The sequence below is a fragment of the Bufo bufo genome, chromosome 5, assembly GCF_905171765.1.
Source record: "Bufo bufo chromosome 5, aBufBuf1.1, whole genome shotgun sequence".
NCBI classification, from domain to species: Eukaryota; Metazoa; Chordata; class Amphibia; order Anura; family Bufonidae; genus Bufo; species Bufo bufo.
Genome location: NC_053393.1, coordinates 364,872,139 through 364,883,186, shown reverse-complemented (window position 1 = coordinate 364,883,186; position 11,048 = coordinate 364,872,139).

Here is an 11,048-nt window from a genome sequence, read left to right as displayed (position 1 = left end):
CTTTTATCACTCAAGTAGAACAACTAACTTCTGTATAGGACATTCCAACTTGAGTGGAGTAGTGAGATGTTTTCCTTTTTTGTCAATTTTTGAGTCTCCTATTTGTAACAACACTCTTCTTACTAGTCTGTCTTCATCCTTTCAAACTTCTAGAACTTTTGCCAAATTCCATTGACTTCTAGGTAAATCTTCTTCTTTTACTAACACTATGTCACCAACTTGGACATTTCTTCTGGGTGTTTGCCATTTACTTCTTAGCATCATATTGGCTAAGTACTCTTTCCTCCATCTTTTCCAAAACTGTTCTGATAGATATTGAACTCTTCGCCATCTCCTTCTGGCCATATAAATCCTCTTAGGTGAACTTGCCAGGCGGTGGCTGTATGTAATCAGACTTAAGGTGAAGTAGATGGTTGGGAGTTAAAGGGTCCAAACTTGTTGGATCGTTGATGTTATCAACTGTAAGTGGACGACTGTTAACAATAGACATTACTTCATAGAATAGGGTCCTAAGTGAAGCATCATCTATTCTTCTGGCGTTCTTTTTCAACACTGAACTTAGCACAGTTCTCACAGTTTGTCACGATGGGTAGGATACAAGAGACAATAAACATAAAGAAAACCTCAAAACAAGCGTCTAGGCCAGAAGCTGGGAATAAAGGTCACCTCCTGACAATTCCCTACCAGCTCTCCCTGGACTTCTGTGCCCACGTTCAGACCCTAAAGGTGGGAATAAACGTGCCTCCGTGCCTAAGGCTGAAGACTCCCTAAAGTTCCTGAGATAGTGGAAAGGGGAAAGAGGCAGCCTGCTTCCTCAGGTCCTGGAGGAGGCAGGTGTGTCTCTAACAGCCTAGACAGAACACAAAATGGAAACCAAAACCAACTTATCTTAGTAGCAGAGCAGAAACAGCAAATCCACCTTTCCTCAGAGCAAGATAGAAGCTATAACCCGCACAGGACACTGGGAAGGGGCGTAATTTAAACTCACACAAACTACCCCACCCAGTGCACCTGAAGGGAGGAGGATACATCTCAACTCCAAACCCAAAACAAACAAAAAAAAACTACACACGTGCTGCTAACCTAACAGACCTCCGCACAAAACCTGAGCAGGGCATGACAGTACCACCCCCCCTTCTTCTACGCGTGACCTCCGGACACCCCGGCCCAACTTTATCCGGGTGGGCCCTGTGAAAGGCTCTCACCAGTCGACTGGCACTTACATCTACAGCCGGAACCCACATCCTCTCCTCGGGGCCGTATCCCCTCCAGTGTACCAGATACTGAAGGGAACCCCAAAGAAAACGTGAGTCGAGAACCCTAGAGATCTCGAACTCTAAATTGCCATCAACCAGAAAAGGAGGAGGCAATGGCGATGGTTCCACCAGTTTCACATATTTCTTCAGTAAAGACCTGTGGAACACATCATGGATCCTCCAGATCTGCGGAAGATCCAGACGAAACACCAATGGATTGACAACCGCAGATATTTTGTAAGGTCTAATAAATCTTGGACCCTGTTTCCAAGAAGGTACTCTCAGTTTAATATTTTTAGTAGATAACCACACCAGATCACCCACACACAGGTCTGGACCAGTCATACGTCTCTTGTCAGCCGTTCGCTTATACCTCTATCCCATCTTTTCCAAATTAACTTGGATCCTCCGCCAGATAGAAGACAAGGCAGAAAAAAATCTCTCCTCCTCTGGCATCCCAGAGGAACCAGTCCCAGAAAAGGTACCAAACTGAGGCTGAAAACCGTATGCACCAAAAAATGGCGACTTACCCGTGGACTCTTGCCTACGGTTATTCAAAGCAAACTCTGCTAGAGGTAAGAATGAGGACCAGTCCTCCTGGTTCTCAGCCACAAAACACCTAGGTCTCCAGGTTTTGGTTAGTACGCTCTGTCTGCCCATTAGACTGCGGATGAAAAGCCGAAGAGAACGAAAGTTGAACACCAAGATGAGAGCAGAACGCCCTCCAAAACCTGGAAACAAACTGCGTGCCCCTATCAGAAACCACATCCGAGGGAATGCTGTGTAATTTCACAATGTTATCAACAAAAACCTGAGCAAGAGTCTTAGCATTGGGCAGACTAGCTAATGATTCAAAGTGAGCCATTTTACTAAAACGGTCCACAACCACCAAAATCACTGTTTTCCCGGAGGAACTCAGCAGATCAGTAATAAAGTCCATAGACAAGTGCGTCCAAGGACGAGATGGAATAGACCAAGGAAGAAGTGAACCAGACGGTAGAGTGTGAGCAACCTTTGACCGTGCACAGGTCTCACAAGCTGCTACGTAATCCTCAACACTCTTACGTAACCCGGGCCACCAGAACCTCCGAGAAATAAGATCAAAGGTGGACTTGCCACCAGGATGTCCAGCAAGGACAGTATCATGATGTTCCTTGAATACCTTGTATCGCAGTCCAGCAGGAACAAACAACCTCCCTGGGGGACAAGAATCAGAAGCCCCCCCCTGGGCTCCCAACACCTCCAACTCGGGGTATAGAGCGGAGACCACCACCCCATCAGCCAAAATCGGAGCAGTATTCTCTGAATCACTTCCAGGAAAACTACGAGACAATGCATCTGCCTTGACATTTTTAACCCCCGGGCGAAAAGTAACCACAAAATTGAACCTAGTAAAGAACAGTGACCATCTAGCCTGTCTAGGATTCAGACGCTTGGCGGATTGCAGGTAAGCCAAATTCTTATGATCAGTATATACTGTAACGGGATGAGACGCCCCTTCCAACCAGTGATGGCATTCTTCAAAGGCCAATTTGATGGCCAGCAATTCCCTATCTCCTACATCATAATTCCTCTCGGCGACCGAGAGCTTCTTGGGAAAAAAAAGCACACGGACGCCATTTGCCAGGAGATGAACCCTACGACAACACTGCTTCAACCCCCACCTCTGAAGCATCCACCTCCACCACGAATGACTGAGACCCACCGGGCTGCATCAGAATGCGAGCAGACGCAAAACATTCCTTAATAGCCGAAAAGGCCTGCAATGCCTCATCCGACCAGACAGAGAAGTCGACGCCTTTCCTAGTCATATCGGTCTGAGGTTTTACAGTGGTAGAGTAGTTCAAGATAAATTTTCTATAATAATTGGTAAACCCCAAAAACCGCATCAAAGCTTTCTGATTCTCCGGTCGGTCCCATTCCATAACCGCCCGGACCTTTTCGGCGTCCATACAAAAACCAGAGTCAGAAAGCAGATATCCCAGAAATGGAAGCTCCTGAACAGAAAACACACATTTCTCCAATTTAGCATATAATTTATTCTCCCGAAGGATCGACAAAACCTGTCTCACGTGATCCTGATGGGTCTTCAGATCAGGAGAGTAAATTAGTATGTCATCCAAGGAAATTACAATTAATCTTCCCACAAAATGATGGAAAACGTCATTGACAAATCGCTGAAACACCGCTGGCGTGTTAGTTAATCCAAAAGGCATAACCAGATTCTCGAAATGACCTTCGTGCGTGTTGAAGGCCGTTTTCCACTCATCCCCCTCCTTGATTCTGATCAGATTGTAGGCCCCTCTTAAATCTAACTTGGAGAACACCTTGGCTCCAAGAATTTGATCAAAAAGGTCAGAAATCAAAGGAAGGGGATACGGATCACGGACCGTAATGAGGTTCAATTCCCGGAAATACAAACAAGGTCTAAGTGATCCATCCTTTTTCTTTACAAAGAATAAACCAACTGTGACCAGAGACTTAGATGACCCTTTGCCAAACTCTCGGCAATATACTTCCGCATGACCTCTCTTTCAGGTTGAGAAAGATTGTATAGCCAAGACTTTGTCAACTTAGCCCCTGGGATGAGATTAACCGGACAATCATATTTACGATGAGGAGGCAACTCCTGAGCCCCACCCTCTGAAAAGACATCCGCAAAATCTGAGATATACTGTGGTAGAACCGTAGTAGACACCCCTGAGATAGATGCACCAAGACAATTGTCCGAACAAAATTCACTCCAACCAATGATCTGCCTTGCCTGCCAATCTATAGTAGGGTTATGTTTCATCAACCACGGTAAACCTAAGACCATAGGAGTGGGCAAGTCCTTTATGACAAAACAAGAAATGATCTCAACATGTGAATCACCCACCCTTAACTGAATACCATGAGCAATATGAGTGAGACTCCTTTCAGAAAGAGGGGAAGAATCAATTGCGAATACCAGAATCTCTCTTTCTAAAGTGCAAGTACTTAAAGAGGACCTTTCACCGATTATTACACTATAACTTACTATTATCCCCGGGCGCCACTACGTTCTCCTGCTTTGCCCTCCGGTATCTTCGTTCACTAAGTTATGGTAGGCGGAGTCTGCCCTTGTTCTTCTGTAGTGCTGGCCAATCGCATAGCAGAGCTGACAGCCTGGGAGAAAATAACCTCCCAGGCTGTGAGCTCTGCGCTGCGATTGGCCAGCGCTAGAGCAGAACAAGGGCAGACTCCGCCTACCATAACTTAGGGACTGAAATCTCCGCCTACTATAACTTAGTGAGCGGAGATACCGGAGGGCATAACGGGAGAACGGAGCGGCGCCCAGGGATAATAGTAAGTGCAGCGAGATCCCAGGGCGCCGCTCTCCATGTATGTATACTCAGTTCATTGTGTAATAATCGGTGAAAGGTCCTCTTTAAGCCCAGATTTTGAAGAAAAAGAAAATCAATAAGGTTTACCCCAGCACCACAGTCAATGAATACTAGTCTAGCACCACCATACCTGGAAGGAGAAAACGAGAATTGCAGGGAGATTGCATACCTGCTTGCTTCAACACCTCATTCACACTACCAAGAGTCAGGGATGTTTTTTTTATTTTCTTTATGTAAACCTCTTTGTGGTTCTTTATTATCAACTTGCAGTTTATCAAAAGGACAAGCATAAACAAAATGACCACTTTCTCCACAGTAATAACATAGCTTATGCAACCTCCTAAAGTTCCTATTACCAGAACGGAAAGACACCTTACCCAGCTGCATGGGGTCCTCCCCTACCTCAGAATTACATGTCATATTACCCTGGGGAACTGGTGAGACGAAACCACTCCCAGAAGGGATCCCTCGCGCGGAAGGAACCTTACACCTCTCTCTAATGCGTCTATCTAACCGTACTGCTAAAGACATAGCATTCTCCAATGTATCCGGATACTCATGAAAAGCGAGAACATCTTTCAATCTCTCAGACAAGCCCTGACAAAACTGACTACGTAGCGTGGGGTCATTCCACTCAGACTCCGTAGCCCATCTCCTAAACTCAACGCAGTACGCCTCTGCAGTACGTTCTCCTTGAAATAAATTATGCAACCTAGATTCCACCATCGAGACCCGATCTGGGTCATCATAAATGAATACCAAGGTTTTAAAAAATTCATCCACCGACTGGAGGGCCAGAGAACCGGTCGGCAGAGAAAAGGCCCAGGACTGCGCGTCCCCTTTAAGCAGGGATATGATTATCCCTACTCTCTGACTCTCATCACCAGATGAAGATGGCCGCAGCTGAAAATACAGTTTGCATGACTCTCTAAAGCGAATAAAGTCGTCCACACCCCCTGAAAATCTATCAGGGAGAGCGACTCTAGGCTCCCCATAGATTTGACTTCCTCCAATAGCACCTGATGCCAGAGCATTCTGACACCGTGAAACAAAATTACACAGATCAGCAACCTCTAGGGATAATCCCTGCATGCGATCAACTAGCGCATCAATTGACTCCATCTCAGAGCAGCTGAGAAATGGCAGTCTAGGTATTGGCAGAGCAAGATATAAGCTATAACCCGCACAGGACACTGGGAAGGGGCATAATTTAAACTCACACAAATGACCCCACCCAGTGCACCTGAAGGGAGGCGGAAACAGCTCAACTCCAAACCCAAAACAAAAAAAAAAACTACACACATGCTCCTAACCTGGCAGACCTCCGCACAAAACCTGAGCAGGGCATGACACAGTTCTGATTTGTCTTTCCCAAACTCCTCCTGTATGGCTTACATGTGGAGCATTCATATGAAAATCACACTGTTTCTCTAACAAATAGTTACTTTTTCTTCATCAATCTCTTTTAGAGCTTTCTTCAATTCATTCTTTGTTGCAACAAAATTAGATCCTTTGTCAGATCTAAGCTCTCTGACAGTACTTCTAATGGCTATGAAACATCTCAAGGCGTTGATGAATGCGTCAGTTGACATATCTTCTAACATTTCCAGGTGAATCAGTCTGGAACATTTAAATATTAGTCCATATCTCTTGTACTCCTTGCGGTTCTGTTTGGTGATGAATGGGCCAAAACAATCCATTCCGCTATAAAGAAATGGTGGTGATGTGTTTACACGATCTGCCGGGAAAATCTGCCATTCTTTGTTCTTCTGTAGGTCTACGTGCCTTTCAGCAGTCTACACATTTACTTATATAACTTTGCTTCCTTTCACAATCCAGTAACAACCTTCTCTCAAACAGCTTTGGGTAAAGCTTCTTCCTTGATGCAAGGATATGCTGTGGTAGTGATCAATAATCAATCTTGTGAAGGTCGAATTTTTGGGTAGAATTGCTGGATGCCTCACTCTGATAGGTAACGAGCATTTTCCAGTCTCCCTCCCACCTTCAGTATACCATCCTGCAGAACAAGATGAAGCTTGTACAATGGGTGTGTCACGAGTTGGAGGTCCCAGGAGAGACCACCGCGTCGTCAAGCAATAAACAAACGGAAATCAGATACAGACACACAAGAGTTTATTACACAAACAAAAATCAGGGAAGGCAGCACAGACAAATCATGAGCTCTATGTACCGCCAGCACAGTGGGAGAAAACCCCCACTGCACCACTGTCTAGTAATACTCCAGAGGGGCATGACTAAGCAACTCCTGGTATTCACTAGGGCCCCAGAAGGTAGGGTTAGGCTTTGCCGCAGGAAGTTGCCAGGGTCCACTCTGGAGCGTGAACTAGACAGTGACAGCAGGAACGAATGGACAACAGGTACCAGAAGGTACCGACGGCACATAGACAAACATAACAGTCAGGCAAATACAAAACAGGGCAACTAATAACACAAGCAGAAATACATAGCAAGGAAACAGGAGTGACAATGAGCAGAGAAGGACTTGCTCCACCAGTGGTATACTGCGTGGCCTTGCGCATAGCACTCTGCAGCTAGGTGCGCTGCAGCAAGGGCTTGCTGAACCGAGACATATGAATACACACAAGATAACTAAAAATACAAGCAGGAGTTCACGCAAGGGAGCAGGAGTGGCAATGAGCAGAGAAGGACTTGCTCCACCAGTAGTAAACAGCATGGCCTTGCGCATGCCACTTTGCTGCAAAGAAAGGTGCAGCAAGGGCTTGCTGAACACAGACATATGAATACACACAAAGTACCGTCTTTCCCCGAAAATAAGACATCCCCCGAAAATAAGACCTACCTCTAGTTTTGCCTCTTGCTGAAATATAAGGCATCCCCCCGAAAATAAGGCCTCCCCGATAATAAGGCCCCCCGGAATATAAGGTCCCAGAAGTTACTGCAAGGCATCTGACTCCTCCCGATCGTAGCGGCGGGCGCCGCCGCGCAGCTCACTGATTGGCCGCAGCACAGCCAGAGCTGTTCAGGCGGTGCGAGGTCTCTTTAAATCAGAGAGCCCGCGCCACTGCCAGGACAAGCTGCCGCCTGCTGCTCGCTCTGCCCTGATGGAGTCTGGCTGACTCACTGTCTAAATGTGAGTGAGTTGCGCAGGGCAGGAGTCGGGCACATTGTGTGGAATCTGGCCGGCGCGGACATACAGGGGTGACTGAGGTATGGGGAAGGGGAATGTCTGATAAAGTGGTGGGGGATGTCTGGTGAAGGTGGGAGGGGGGAGAGACTAAATAATCCACTGTCCGCTGGCACAGGGGAAGGGGGTCACTTAAAATGACACAGGGGGATCAGAGGGGGGAATCAAAATGACACAGGAGGATAAGAAAGGGTACTAAAATTGTAATCTTCCCTCAGATTCTCCTGTGTCATTTTGATTCTCCCCTCTGATCCCCCTGTGTCATGGAAAAATAAGACATCCCCTGAAAATAAGACCTAGCGCATCTTTTGGAGCAAAAATTAATATAAGACACTGTCTTATTTTCGGGGAAACAGGGTAACTAAAACATAACTGGCAGAACAGAGAACAGATAACAGAAAGACAGGAAAGAGGACATCAATGAACAAGTAGGGAAACCCACAGAGCACAGACAGACAGACACGGATCCCATGGGTCAGCAGCATGGGAGAGAGAGTACAAACCAGGAGCAGGACAGGACAAGACAACACACACCAGGAGAGCTGACACAGAACTGAGGAAACCTCAGCTTTATATACAGGTTCCATGGGTGCAGCAGAGAAGCCACACCCATGGAGCAGACAGAGGATTAACTCCTAATAGGCACACAGGGGAGTTAACCCATACAGAACCACAAATAACACACAGAAACGAAACTTCAGCGAGGAGCGCCGAACGAGCAAGGACGGAAGGTCACAGCCAGAGATAGTGGCTGTAACAGGGTGGTTGTTTGGAAGCCTTTTAGGTTCTTGACTAAGTCTCTTCAACTCTTCACTGTAGAATCTCTGTTGAATGAGTCTTATGACTGTTTTTTCAGCTTTCATTCTTTCTTCTACATTCAATGATTTCTTTTGCCAAACGTTGAATTCGAGCTACTACGTTTATGACTGTATTCCATTTTGAACATCTGGCTAGTCTTTCAAGTATGTCATCTTGACACTTGGCAGCAGTGCTCAATGTTTGTACAACTTTTACTTCTGGATCACCCATAGACAATTCTGTGTAACCTTTACTGGGCGTGATTTCATTTTCCTAAAGGAACTCTGGACCGGTGAACCAGTTTGAATTTTTAAATTCAGTTACATTCAGGCCTCTTGAAGCATGATCTGCTGGGTTATGCTTTGTGTCAATGTGATGCCAATGTTCCGGATTTGATATTTCCCGAATTTTCTCAACTCTGTTGGCGACAAAGATATGGAATCTTCGAGCTTTGTTGTTTATGTATCCTAGGACAACTTGTGAGTCTGACCAAAAATATTCATTATCTATTTTCAATTCCAATTCTTCTCTCAGTAACCTGCTTACTGATGCTGAAACTAGTCTTGGTATTGTCTGAATACTGGTAGGTGCAACTCTGGCCTTTCCCATAACCAGGGCACAGTGTATCTTTTCTTCTCCTATTACTCTGATGTAGGAGCATTGACCATAACCATAACTATTGGCATCTGAAAAATGATGAAGTTCTATTTTCCTGTACTTTCCGAAACCATGAGGTACAAAACATCTGGGTATTCGAAATTCTCTCAAGTTTTGCAAGTCTCTTATCCAACTCTCCCACCTTGGCCTCAAATTTTCAGGTATGGGCTCGTCCCATCCCAACTTCTGTCTGCATAATTCTTGTAGTATTTCTTTTGCTCTGAGGAAAGGAATCTCAATAGATCAAATATAGAAGCCACTGCGGAAAGAATGGTTCGTCTAGTTGCAACTTTCTTTTCAATAGATACTTCAAAGAAGAACTTGTCGTTCTCTATATTCCATCCCAATCCAAGTACGTTCTGAACTGGAAGATGATCATAATTGAGATCTACATTCTTAATTGTTGCTGCATGTTCAGTCACTGATGGATTTCAATACCTCTCTGTTGTTTGAGATGAATTTATGAAGGCGCAGTTTTCCTCTTGCGCATAACTCTTGGCTTTCTTTCACTAGTTTGATTCTGTAGACTCTAGACTTATGAGACCATCATCTACATAAAAGTTTTTCTTCAGAACATTTGCTGCTGATGGGCAATCCTTTTCATTCTGATTAGCCAGGTACTTCATACCATAATTGGCGCAACCTGGAGATGATGCTGCTCCAAACAAGTGTACTTTCATTCTGTATTCTGCTGGCTCTGTATCTGTATCTCCATCCTCCCACCATAGAAAACTCAGAAAGTCTCTATCTTCATTCTTCACATGAAACTGGTGGAACATCTTTTAAATGTCACGTGACTGCTACGGGATACTTTCTGAATCTACAGAGTACTCCAGGCAGAGTGTTTGTAAGATCTGGTCCTTTTAGTAGATGATCATTCAATGCAACACCATTGTACTTTTCTAAGCAATCAAATACTACTCTAATCTTATCTGGTTTATTTGAGTGGTGAAACACCTTGATGTGGGATGTACCACATTTCTCCTTCTTTAGGTTTGTTATTAACTTTCTCTGCATGTCTTTCAAGGATGCCTTCAATGAATTTCAAATAATCCTGTTTGAATTTGGGATCTTTTCCCATCTTTTTCTTCAAACATTTCAATCTTACTAGGGCAAGATTTCTGTTATTTGGCAGACGAGGTCGTACTCTAAAAGGTAAGGGCATTTTAAGATGACCTTGTTGATTCTGCTGAATACTTTCTTCTAGAGTGTGTACGAACTTTATGTCTTCTTGAGATACACTCTTTTCTTTAGAACTTATGTCTGCAAAGTTGGATTCAAGGATCTTGATTACTTTTGCTGGGCTTGCAGTTGGTAACTTTTGGACAGATATTCGATGACACAAACCTGTCTCCTGTCTTGAGTTTGCGATCTGCTGTTTTCCTCCAACAACACTCCATCCTATATCCGTTTGAACAGTGTAGGGTTCACCCTTTTCTCCTGTGATTACCTTTCATGGTACCAAGGCTTCGGGAAAATCGTAACCTATCAACAGTCCAACACCAAACTCCTTCAGCGGGGACATTTCATGACAAATGACAGATAGGTGCTCCCATTTATTGGCTGTTTCACAGGTAGGTATCCGATCTCGATCTAGAGGTATATCGTCTTTTGTATAAGCTGGAGGTAGATCTAATATGCAGTTTGAATGAAGTCCTCTAACTCTCAGTCCTTTGACTATTCACTAATGTGTCTCTCCCTGTCATTGTGGTGAGTTTGAGCTTCACTGGTTCTGTAGCCAATTGTAATTTCTTGCAGATTTCTTGATCAATGAAGGTGACGTCACTCTGGGCATCCAGTAGCGCA